The sequence below is a fragment of the Myotis daubentonii genome, chromosome 3, assembly GCF_963259705.1.
Source record: "Myotis daubentonii chromosome 3, mMyoDau2.1, whole genome shotgun sequence".
Classification (NCBI taxonomy): domain Eukaryota; kingdom Metazoa; phylum Chordata; class Mammalia; order Chiroptera; family Vespertilionidae; genus Myotis; species Myotis daubentonii.
The window spans coordinates 467,613-480,613 of NC_081842.1; the positions used below are offsets into that span (position 1 = coordinate 467,613).

Sequence of the window (13,001 nt, forward strand, 5' to 3'; positions counted from 1 at the left end):
CATGCTCCGGCTACAGGTGCTGTTTTTATTTTTTATTTTTTCAATAAAATGCCCTTCGCATCCCGGCTGCTGTTCCAGCTCCTCCCCCCAAGCTGTTTTTGATGCGGAGAAGCCCTGACTCAGGCCGTGTCTCCGCGGGCGGGAGCCCGTCCTCAGTGTTTGATTTGGCGACGGCAGCTCTTGAAGAGGAGCCAGCTCTGCACCGAGGCAGGAACGCAACCAAACCCAAACCTCCGGCTCCGCTGGTCCATCCGGACCGTCCGCCGCGACCACGGAGTGGCAGCCGGGCCTGGACAGGCAGCCGCTGGCCCTTAGTCACTGTCCCACGGGCGTCCGAGTCCGCACCTCTGCCCACAGCTCCCCTCCTCCCACGTGAGGGCAGCCAGGACCACGTGCTCTCGCCAGGGCACGGCCGCTCACAGGGCTTTCGTTTCTGAGGCAAATCCAGCGGCTCATCGGCCGGAAGTGGGAGAGAGGAGAGAGGTTATCTCCTGGTGAATGGAACTGTTAGAACACACAGTCACACACACACACACACACACACACCCCACACACACACAACATACACGCACACACAGTAACACGCACAACATACACGCACACACAGTAACACGCACAACATACATGCACACACAGTAACACGCACAACATACACACACAACACAGTCACACACACGCAGTCACACACACAACATACATGCACAGTCACACACACAACATACACGCAGTCACACACAACACACGCACACAAGTCAGTCACACAGCCACACACAACATACACGCACAGTCACACAGTCACACACAATAGTCACACAGTCACACAGTCACACACAACATACACGCACACAGTCACACAGTCACACACACATGCACAGTCACACAAGTCACACAGTCACACACAATATACAGTCACACACAACATAGACACACATAACACAGTCACACACAACATACACGCACACAGTAACACACATGACATACACACAGTCACATACAACATGCAGTCACATACACAACATACACGCACACGAGTCACACAGTAACACACACAACAGTCACACACACAACACACATGCACACACAACACACAGTCAAACACAACACACACATTCCCACACACAACATACATGCAGTCACACAAAACACACACAGTCACACACATGACATACACGCACAAACACATGACATACACGCACACACAACATGCATGCACAGTCACACATACACCCTCACACGCACACACCGTCAACACAACATACACACACAGCCACACACAACACAGTCACACAACATACACGCAGTCACACAATATACAGTCACACACATATACATGCACACGTCACACACAGCAACATACACGCAGTCACACAACATACATGCACACACGACATACACGCACACACAACACAGTCACACGCAACATACACCCACACATGCACACACCGTCACACACACAACATTCACGCTCAGTCACACATAACACACACAATCACACACACTCGACATGCACATAGTCACACACCATACACACAGGCACACACATGAAACATGCATAGCCACACAGTCACACATACAGCATACATACACAGTCACACAACATACATGCACACAGACACAACGTACATAAACACGCACAACAGTCACATACAACATGCACACACAGTCACACAACATACACGCGCACAGACAACATACACACAGTCACACACACAGTCACACACAATCACACACACAAACACACACAACAGTCACACAATTCACACACACACCATACATGCACACACAATCACGGTCACACATCACACATGGTCACACATATCACACACATGCACACACACATGCACACACACATGCACACAGTCACAAGTCACACACACCATACACACCCACGCACACAGACACACAACATACATGAAGTCACACACAGTCACACACAACATAGTCACACAGTCACAGTCACAGACAACATACATGCACACACACGGTCACACACAGTCACACACAGTCACACACATGCACACAGTCACACAACATACACATGCACAGTCACTCACAACATACATGCACACACAGTAACAGAACATACAGTCACACAATATACACGCAGTCACAGTCACACACGACGTACTCGCACAGACACACACAACATACACGCACACACGCGCAGTCACACACAACATACACAGTCACAACACATGCTGTCACACACAACATACACGCAGTCACACACAGAGAACATACATGCACAGCTACACACAACATACATGCACACACCATCAGTCACACAGTCACACACAACATAGTCACACACAGTCACACACACAACATACACGCACACATAGTCCCACACAGTCCCACACAACAGTTACACAGTCACACACACAACATACATGCACACAGTCTCACATTCACACAGTCACACACTGTCACACATGCACAGTCGCACAAGTCACAACATACACACGCGCACATGGATGAACACACATACACATGTGCACACGTACAACATACACTCACATGCATACATTCACACATGTGCACACATACATGCACACACACACCTTCTAGAGACAATTACTTGAGACGCGGTGCATTTACGCTGTGGCGGATGCCTGCCCGTGTCGCCCACAGCCCGAGCCCCACCTCGAGGGGCCTCCCGGAGGCTCAGGCGGGTCTGAAACCTGAAGAGCTGGCTGCGGGGCCTCAGTGCTGATGCCCTGGAGGCCGGAGGCGTTTGCCGGCGGGGGGTGCGTGTTTGTGTGGAACGGGCTGCGGGCGCCCGGGGAGAGTTGGGTCCTGAAACCGATCAGGTACAAGTTCCATGTCTGGTAACTTATTTGACAGTTGGGAGAATCCTGGCGACAAGAATCCCTTCTCTTTCCTTGGATATTGTGTGTGTGTGTGTGCATGAGTGTGTGAGTGTGTGTGTGTCTGTGTATGTGTGTGTTCATGAGTGTATGTGTGAGTGCATGTGCATGAGTACGTGTGTGTGCATGAGCGTGTGCATGTGTGTGAGTACATATGTGTATGCAAGTGTGTGTGCATGTGTCTGTGTACGTGTGTGTATTTATGAGTGTGCATGTGTGTCTGTGTGTGCATGAGTGTGTGTGCGTGTTTGTGTATGTGAGAGTGTGTGTGAGTGCATGTCTGTGTGAGTACGAGTGTGCGTGCGTGTGTGCGTGCATGTGTGCGTGAGTGTGTGAGTACATGTGTGTGCATGAGTGTGTGTGCGTGTGTGTGAGTGCGTGTGTGTGTGACCGTGTGTGTGACTGCGTGACTGTGTGTGTGTGCATGTGTGTGTGTGTGTGTGTTCCCCCCTCGAGGTGCAGGGGCTCAGTCTGCATGGCTGGTGGTGAGCAGCACCATCGGAAAGTCAATGCCGATCCCATCGATACCTTGCACTATGCACATTGATAAGAGGGGTCACCCCTGAGCGTGCAAAGTGGCAACGTCACGGCTCACCTTCCGCGGGGCCTGCCTGAGCTCCAGCCGCTGGGACGCCCCCACCGGCCCCTGAGGGGGCGCAGCCTGAATCCTAGGGGAGCTCCCAGGAAGCCAGTGGCTGACGTGACGGGGAGGGGGACGTGGACGTGCTCTGGGCGTTGGGAGAGGCGCGTGGATCCATTTGCTCGGCAGCGCCACTTGGGGGCCTGTGCCCGGCCCCTCCGCTCCTCTGCGCGGCCAGGCGTTGGCACCCGGCCTGCGGGGCTGTAATTATAAACCCGAGCCAGCCTCTCAGACTCATATGCTCTGCCCCCGGAGGAGCGTAGCAAACGGGAGGTTATAAATCAGGTTAGCGCCCCCAGATTGGAGAGCTTTAAAAATGCATTTAGTTATTTAATAGATTTTTCTCTGAACATTTGAATCCGTGGCCTTTGATTTATGTTGTTTCGTTGTTGCTGGGATTTTTTTTCCTTTTCGGGAAATGTGGGCTGGTAGCCACAGAAGGGAATGTGTGGGACCCAATGGCTGCACACACACAGATCCTCAGCACACCGCTCAGAAATTCAGTATAATTTTTTAATGAATAAACATCGCTTATCAATGTCAATCAAAGAACTTTCCCACAGGAGAAAAATGCTCATTTAGCCGTCATCTTTGACAAGTGAGGACTTTGTACAGATCTCTTCCCAGTAGCACACAGGCCAGGGAAGGCTCTGTGTCCAGAACATGGATTCAGAAATCCCAGCGTGAGCACCTGTGACCCAAGTACCTGTGACCCAACGCACGCGGACCGTTTATGCAGAAGGTTCAGAGTGACCCCCACTGGGTGCCACGGGGACATTCGTACCTTAGAACATAGTGGGTGCAGGGACGGTCTCCACGACACGTTTGCTGGTCGATGCAAATCTGTATGTGAAGGTCACGTCACTTGCTTATTTCCAGAAACAAACCCCGGACCCCAGCCCCAGGGGTAAATTTCGGCGCCGGCGCCTGTGGTTTGGGGGTGGAGCAAACCTTCCCAGCCCCGTGGCCTCTCACCGTTTTGTACAACAAACACAGGTAACTCTGGTTTATGTCTCACTGACATCGTTTTGCTGTGGCTGTGAAACGCTTTCGGAGCCGAATTTTTCAAACGATCAGTATTTACAAAAGCGTCTTTAAACTCTGCAATCTGGGCAGCTCGGCTGACTTACAACCTCCCGGGTGTCTTCTGTTCCGAGGGGCGAGCGCACTGGCCCGCAGTCAGACTCACAATTAGAGTGAGGACTGGAGCACGACAGCCCACGGTCCGAGGAGGAATAATAGCAGCGACGATGCTTTCGAAACCCTTCTTTTTTGTGACGCCGTAGGTGTATGTGGGTTATGGTTGCAACGCTGGCTTTTTTTTCTTTTTAACTGTGGGTAAAAGTGAAAATTAGTTCGAAAGCAATTATTCTAAAGATATGTCTTTTCTTTATTGTCAACATCCAACGGAATGAGTTGACCATAATTACTATCTGTGCTAAAGTAAGTGAACTCTTTAAAACGGAGTGACAACGGTGTGCCAGCCACGGGTGAACCTTTTAACATTTTTATCCATTACCAGCCCCAGTAATTCCGTAAGATGATGCTTAAAATTAAGCTCTTGTTACAATAAGAAAATAAGACATAGAAACACAACTGATTATAACTTGGGATGCTGCAAAAAATACAGCGATATCAGCATTTCCCCAACGTGAGCTTCCTAGGTCTGCACATAACTGGATTTATTTCACATAACTGGATTTCACGGTTGATGGGTTTTGGAAATTTCGTGTTAAACCTATTAAGTTTTCTTGACTGCAGTCATTCTTTGGTATTTTAATATGCTAATGGAATCTCAAATCACCCAGTGTGAAGACATGGGTAAAATCATTTAAAATATTATTTTTTTCAGAGTATTATTTATTGAGACACACTTTGGGAAATGTTTAATTTAATCATGCAACTGAAGCACGTTAATAGAGACAAGGCCTTATCGAGTGAGTTGAGATGACGTTCTGCTGTGCAATAGAATTTCTTAGAAATCAGACTAAACTCAGATTTTCCTGTTAACAAGAATTTAAGGATGGGAGCGTTTGGTATTTTCCAAGCTTGAGATTCAACTGAAATGGATATTTACTGGTCTACTTTCTTAGGAATTCACTTGAGTAAATTTAGAGACATAGATGCTTTATGTTTATTTGCCCCTCTTATAAACCATAGTGTAAATTATTTATTACTGGAGGCCCGGTGCATGAAATTCGTGCACTCTGCGGGCGGGGGTCCTTCAGCCTGGATTGCAAGAGGGTGCAGGCCAGGCCGAGGGACCCCACCAGTGCACGATCGGGGCTGGAGAGGGATGCGGGTGGGTGGCCAGCCAGGGAGGGACCGTGGGAGGGGTCTGGGGCATGTCCGGCCCTTCTCGCTCAGTCCCGATCGGCCAGACCCCAGCAGCAAGCTAACCTACAAGTCAGAGCACCTGCCCCCTGGTGGTCAGTGCACGTCATAGTGAGCAGCTGAGCGGCCTTAGGATTTCATTAGTATTACGCTTTGATTGGTTGACCAGACAACTGGACATTTAGCATATTAGGCTTTTATTATATAAGATTATTTATATTTTTAAAATAATGTGCCATGGCTTGGCTGGTGTGGCTCAGTGGTTGAATGTCGACCTATGAACCAGGAGGTCATGGTTCGATTCCCTGTCGGGGCACATGCCCGGGTTGTGGACTCAATCCCTAGTGTGGGATGTGCAGGAGGCAGCTGATCAGTGATTCTCTCTCATCACTGATGTTTCTCTCTCTCTCTCTCCCCCTCTCCCTTCCTCTCTGAAACCCATGAGAACGTATTTAAAAAATAATAATAATGTTCCATGGCCAACTCCCAGACGTTGTGTGAACTGTTTGCTCAAATCACTCTGTTGAGGTTACAACCGTGTCGCACACACAGCTGCCGGTATTTCCGTTGTCCAGCCGTCTGCAGGCTTTGGGGACAGGAGGCCCCCTCACGCTTCTCTGAGCTCCTGTCCGGATTGGCCGTGCGGGTCCACAGCGAGCCCCGAATCTGGAGGTTTAGGACTGTCAGGTGTGCATCGACGGAGGACCTGGGAGGGTTAAACTCCCGGGGGGAGGGCTGGCTCCCAACCACCCCCGGGGCCCACGCGTGCTCCCTCACCCCTCTCACCTGCTGCTCACCAGGCCCTCTCCCGGGTCCATGTCCAGTGCGTCTCATGGGCCTTCCAGGTGAGCCCTTCTCTTCTGTTTCCTCCGAGTGCAGGGCTGTCTGTCCACGGAGATGCTCGGGGCCTTGCTTCCCAGGCCCCTGTGATAGGCCTCCCTCCCGAGGGCGTTGTCAGGAGGGACACGGGGCAAAGGGAGCTGGGCCTCACCCGGTGGACGGAGCGGACTTTCGTGGGGGAGCCCTGGCCTTTGGCCCAGGTCCCCAGGATCCGTCTCCTCCCCCCTCCGTGGAGGGGGGTCCTTCTCTGCGCCCAGCGGCTGAGGGGTGCCCGGCAGAGCCATGGGCTCACCCCCAGACGACCTTGGGTTCGTGACCGATGCACGTGACCCTTCTGCTCCCTTCTCCACAGCAACAGCCCTCACACCTCACACCCGTGTCACCGCTGAGCCGGAAACACGCCTTTCTGACGGGCGGGCGCCTTCCCAGGCAGAAGTGAGCCCTGCGAGTCCCAGGGTTAATAGTGTCTCTGGAACTTGAACCCAGAGCTGTGGCTCCGGGCGAGGCCCATCTGGGTGCAGAGCGTTCCCAAGGGAGTCCCTCCGAAGTGACGATGCCTCATTACAACGTCCGGCTTCTAGGACAGTGACCGCCTCGCCTCCCTGCTCACAAGAACACAGGTGGTAGTTGGTTTTATAAAATATGTTTATTGGTTTCAGAGAGGAAGGGAGAGGGAGAGAGAGAGAGGAACATCGATGATGAGATAGAGTCATGGGTCGGCTGCCTCCTGCACGCCCCACACTGGGGATCGAGCCTGCAACCCAGGCCTGTGCCCCTGACCAGGAATCCAACCGTGACCTCCTGGCTCATAGGTCAATGCCCAAACCCTGAGCCCTGCTGGCCAGGCAAGAACAGTTTCAAGGTCACAGGGCTGCTTCTCTATGTATTTTTAAAACCAGGAAAGACAGACAACACCCAGACCCTTTACTAAGCACCTGGTGGTGGGCCTGACACGGAAACAGGCTGGCGCGTTGGGCGGGAGCGAGCCCAGTGTGGCCACCGTGAGTCTGACTGACTAATACTTCACGTGGGAGCATCTCGGGGTTTGGGGGAGGGGGTGAGGGAGGGCTGGCTGTGGGGAGGGATTAAGGGATTAGATGAGTCAATGAGGAGCCCCGGAAGGGAGCGGCCGGGCGAAGAGAAGGAAATGAGCCGGTTCCCATTGCAGCAGGTCGGAGGGTGAGGGAGGGACCCGAGGGAGAGCTGGGAGTGGATCCAGGTCGCCCTGAATGAGGCCAGCGTTTGTCTCTGAAATTCTGCCCTTTGCTCACATTTCCAAAACGCCACGTTCATGCACAGAAACGACCTAAGCCTCAGGGCGGGCATTTCAGAGGAGCTGTCTCCCTATCGCCGTGCCGTGCCCACCACACCCACGGCATGCATTCCCCGGGACTGACTCGGGTCTGGACCAAACCCCACGCAGAGAATAAAGACTTCACCTTCGATGGCTGAAAGGCAGGAGAGAAGGGACGTCCACGTCTCAGAAGACGCTCCCCACACAACTCTGGACGAAGATGAAAATCTATTCATTGATCAACGTTCAACCCACAGGAAATAAACTATTTAAATATCCTCCGGCAGGCGGTGGCATAAAATCTATACTAATAAAAGGGAAATATGCTAATTAGACCAGACGTCTTCCAGACATCCTTCCGGACAAAGCCACGGTGGCGGGTACCAAGGCAGAGGCTGTTAGGGGCGATCAGTCCGGCAGGGGAGAGCAGTTATAGGCGATCAGCCAGGCAGGCAGGTGAGCGGTTAGGAGCCAGTGGTCTGGGATTGTGAGAGGGATATCCGACATCCCCTGAGGGGTCCCAGATTGGAGAGGGTGCAGGCCAGGCTGAGGGAGCCGGCGCCCCCCCCCCTATGAATTTTGTGCACCGGGCCTCTAGCAAATAATGAACAAAATTCTCTCGAAAGGGTCTGAGTCGCCGCCAGTCTGTGGACCAGGCCAGGAAGACCTGTGGGTGTGGGCAGACTGCTGTTTAAATGCAGACACACTGGCTACAGGTGGGAACGTGGAGAAACGCCCACGAAAACCCTCACTTGGCATGAGAAACCGGAACAGCCGTGCGAAGCGAGCAAAGCGACCTTGAAGGCAAAGTAACATCCGGAATAGAGCCAGTTCGTCAACATAAAACGCTCCGTCCATCAGGAAGGCGGAGCCACGCGTGCGGCCCCCCTAGCGGAGCCCCAAACCACAGGCAGGAAACCCGCCCGAATGAGCCAGAAGGAAGCGTGGAGGCGAGACCTCGGCTCTCCTCTCAGCGCCTGCACCGCGTGCTGCACCGCGTGCTGCACCGCGGCCGGAGCGAGGAGGCCTGGGGGTGGCAACAGCCAACCTTGTCCTGGTTGGGCATCTCCATGTCATTCGCAGAGCAACGCGCCCAACACACGCAGGGCACGGTCCTCGCCAGGGCACGCGGCAGCGACGGTCCCCAGACGGCCACGGCGGGTTGTGACGCTGTGAGAGGAGGTGCCCCCAGCCGCCCTCCGTGGGCAGCACGGTCATCGTCACCGCCACCGCCCGGGTCTACGTGTGAAAGCGCGGGAGGGACAGGCACGCAGGCCTCACCCCCGGCCGTGGCTTCCGCCCCCTCCATGCTCGCTCTTCTCCTTTCTCCCTGATTTTTAAAAAACATCTTTATTGATGTCAGAGAGGAGGGGAGCAGGAGGGGAGAGAGAGAGACACATCCATGATGAGAGAATCATCCATCGGCTGCCTCCTGCACGCCCCCCACTGGGATGGAGCCCACAGTCCGGGCCGGTGCCCTGACCTGGAATCTAACCGGTGACCTTTGGGTGCCGAGGACGATGCTCAACCAACGAAGCCACACCAGCCAGGGCTATTGAGCTGTTTTTAAAAGAAAAGAGTTTAGAGGAAGACAGAAAAGTAGAGACACAGCCTATTTTCTGCATATTTTTTACCACACGGACACTTTAATGAGACAAGCTCGTGATTAAGACATTAATTATGTAATTGTGTTCTCGTTTTTCGTGGCAGTCCGATGAGGAGCGTTAGTATTGGGCGGGAACTGTCTCACGCTGAGTAATAGATAAGCACTCAGCATCAAAACGGGGATATTGATGTTCACGGGAAGGAGTCTAACACCCATCACTCCTCCCCGACAGCTCGTCCGCTCGTGGCTCTCACTCTGTCTCCGCTGTCCTTCTCCCGGTCACCCCTGGGATGCTGCCTCCACTCGAACTGTTTTTGTTCCACATCTTGTACCACAAACTATTTTTTTTTTTTTTAATTCTCACCTGAGGAGTGAGGATATTTTTTCCATTGATTTTGAGAGAAAGAAACATTGACGTGAGAGAGAGACGCATTGATGGGTGGCCTCCTGCTCCCAACCCGACCGGGGCCAGGGTTCGAACCTGCATCTGAGGTCCATGCCCTTGACCGGGAGTCAAACCTGCAACCCTTCAGTCCATGGGCTGATGCTCTAACCACTGAGAAAACTGGCCAGGGCCGTGCCACAAACTTTTTAATAACAACAATGTGATATATTCAATTCACTCCTCTTCCTCTATTGAACCAGATCTTCATTTTCTTTATGTTTTTCACTTTTGTGAATTATTCCTTCCCACATTCTAACTCCTCCCTGCCTTTATTGCTTTATCTCCTTGATTTAGCAATCCTTTCAACAATAATTTTACTAAGGACTTAAAAATTCCTTGTCTATAGCCTTTTGCAATATCTTATTAATATATGCACAATTTTGGATATATTCTTTCTCTACATACCTCAGCGACTAAACACTGCTATGAGTTTAAAAAAGTAAATAAGTAAGCCATCAATAAGCAACTAACAACATCAATTACTATAATGTAAAAAAATACAGCAGAACTTTCTCTTCCTCTCAGCAATCCTATTTCATCTGTGTGGCAATTAGCAGGTCATCCTATATAATAAACTGGTGATATGCAAATTGACCCTCACTCCATCACACCATCACAAGATGGCTGCACCCACAGGGGAGGCGGGGTTCCCGTAACAAGTTGTAACTAACAATCAGCAGGGACCTGAGGCTGTGTGGCGCTGCACCGGGGTGGGGGACCTCAGGCCGCCCTCCTGGCCGGGTGGGGCTTGACCGGGGTTCTCAAGCCGTGCCTCCTGCCCTGGCGCCAGGTTGGGGGACTTGAGGTTGTGCCCCTGCCCGGCACGGCTTGACAGGGGTGCAGCCGGCTGGGTCTGGATCTTGCCCAGTGGGGGTGGAGCTGGCTGGGCCTGGGTCTTGCGCGATTTCAAGGCTCACGCGGGTGGGCAGGGACTTGACTCTGGGTCCTGCAGCGCGCCTCAGACTCTGACAGGAGGGAGATTTTCATATACATTTTACTAATTTTCTTTCATCTCTGACACTTCTGTTATAGAGAAAGGGCAAATAGCAAAATTAAAATATTTCCTCTAATGAATTCCCTTTTAATGTGCACGAATTTTATGCACCGGGCCACTAGTTATTTTATAAAGACAGACAGGCTTTGTTTTGCTTCAGAAACAAGTCATTTCAAACCCTTATTGGCTTAAAGTAGCAAATACTCTGTTAGTTCCTGTGGGAGGAGGGACTTGGCTGACCCGACAACGTCCCCGCCCCTGGGGCCTCCATCCTGGACCTGGGCCTGCCCCGGGGGAGTGAGGGACACGGGAGGGACACGGGAGGGGCACGGGAGGGGCACGGGAGGGGCATGGGAGGGGCACGGGAGGGGCACGGGAGAGGCATGGGAGGGACACGGGAGGGACACGGGAGGGGCACGGGAGGGGCACGGGAGGGGCATGGGAGGGGCACGGGAGGGACACGGGAGGGGCATGGGAGGGGCATGGGAGGGGCACGGGAGGGGCACGGGAGGGACACGGGAGGGACACGGGAGGGCACGGGAGAGACACGGGAGGGACACGGGAGGGACACGGGAGGGGCACGGGAGGGACACGGGAGGGGCACGGGAGGGACACGGGAGGGACACGGGAGGGGCACGGGAGGGACATGGGAGAGACATGGGAGGGACACGGGAGGGACACGGGAGGGACACGGGAGGGGCACGGGAGGGACACGGGAGGGGCACGGGAGGGGCACGGGAGGGGCATGGGAGGGGTACAGGAGGGACACAGGAGGGACACGGGAGGGACACGGACTCAAACTCGCTCGTTCTCCCTCACTTGGCCGACTATGCTCCCACTTTATTGGGCAAAGAGGTGCTGAGCCGCACCTGCCGCCCCGTTCATCCCCGAGCCCCCGACACCCTTCTCCTCTCCAATCGCCTCGAGTTGAGAGCAGGGCCCCCGGTGGTTGGTGCCGGGAACAGAGGGGCCGTGGGCAGCAGGACTAACGCAGGCGTCTGAGGGAAGGAGCGGCCGGTACGTTAGGTCCCCGATACCCGGTGGTGGGAGGTGAGGGCTGATGTCAAGGAGGGTTCATGCGGGACGGGCGTCTCGTTACTCGGAGGCCAGCACGCGGGAGCCGGGGCCACAGCGCTGCCTTCCCCGCATCGGCAGGCACCCCCACCAGGAAGTCTGAACGCAGCCAGACCCACAGCTGAGATGCTCCCAGAGTTGTCCGTCTAATTCCCGTCACATTTAGGCTGTAAACAAAGACAAGCGTACGCGGCTGCTCCAGCAGCTCACTGATGTTTCTCTCCCTCTGAAATCAATAAAAATATATTAAAAAAAAGACAGGTAGGTCTGCTTGCAGGTGAAAATCATAGGTTACGGAAGCATATTATTTCTTAATTACACATGGGTTTTTTGATTCTATAATTCTGAGCGAGTCTAACTGGATACATTAACTGCCCTAGAATCACCTTACGCACCCGAGGGTGAGTCACAGCCCCTTTTCCCCGCACGTGCCCGGCCTCTGCGCCTGGAGTCCCCAGGAACGAACACAGTCTTCCCTGGGCCGGGCGTGGCCACAGCTTGAAAAACTCCATCAGAGCCCGAATGCCTGTCTGCTCCTCTCCCGGCTGATGGTTCTGACGCGAGGGCATCGCTGTGGGCGGAGGGAGCCGGTGGGAGACACGTGGAGGGGACACGTGTTTCAGGCGCCTCGTGGCTCGGCCTAGGCATGCGAGGTCAGTGGCCTTCTTAGTGATGATAACTGATTGTCCAGCCCGGGGCGTCCACTCTTCCTGCGATGGGGGCCCTACTTGCGTGTAGACACAGACGGGAATAGAGACCGAGTCCAGCAGCGGGAAACGCTCCCACTGCGCGAGGTCGGAGTCCGGTCCCCACCCCAGGCGACCGCCCCTCCGTGTGCCTTCGCTCTCCATCTCGGCTCGGATGGAGCCGTGAGGGGGACCCTCCGCCCGAGGTCCTTACAGTTCCC

At 53.7% G+C, this 13,001-nt stretch overlaps 1 protein-coding gene across 1 annotated transcript in view; it reads right to left on the bottom strand.

The window, feature by feature from the left end:
* Positions 1-13,001, bottom strand: part of LOC132229156 (keratin-associated protein 27-1) — a 350,231-nt gene that overhangs the window by 276,416 nt on the left and 60,814 nt on the right. The window lies entirely within an intron of this gene.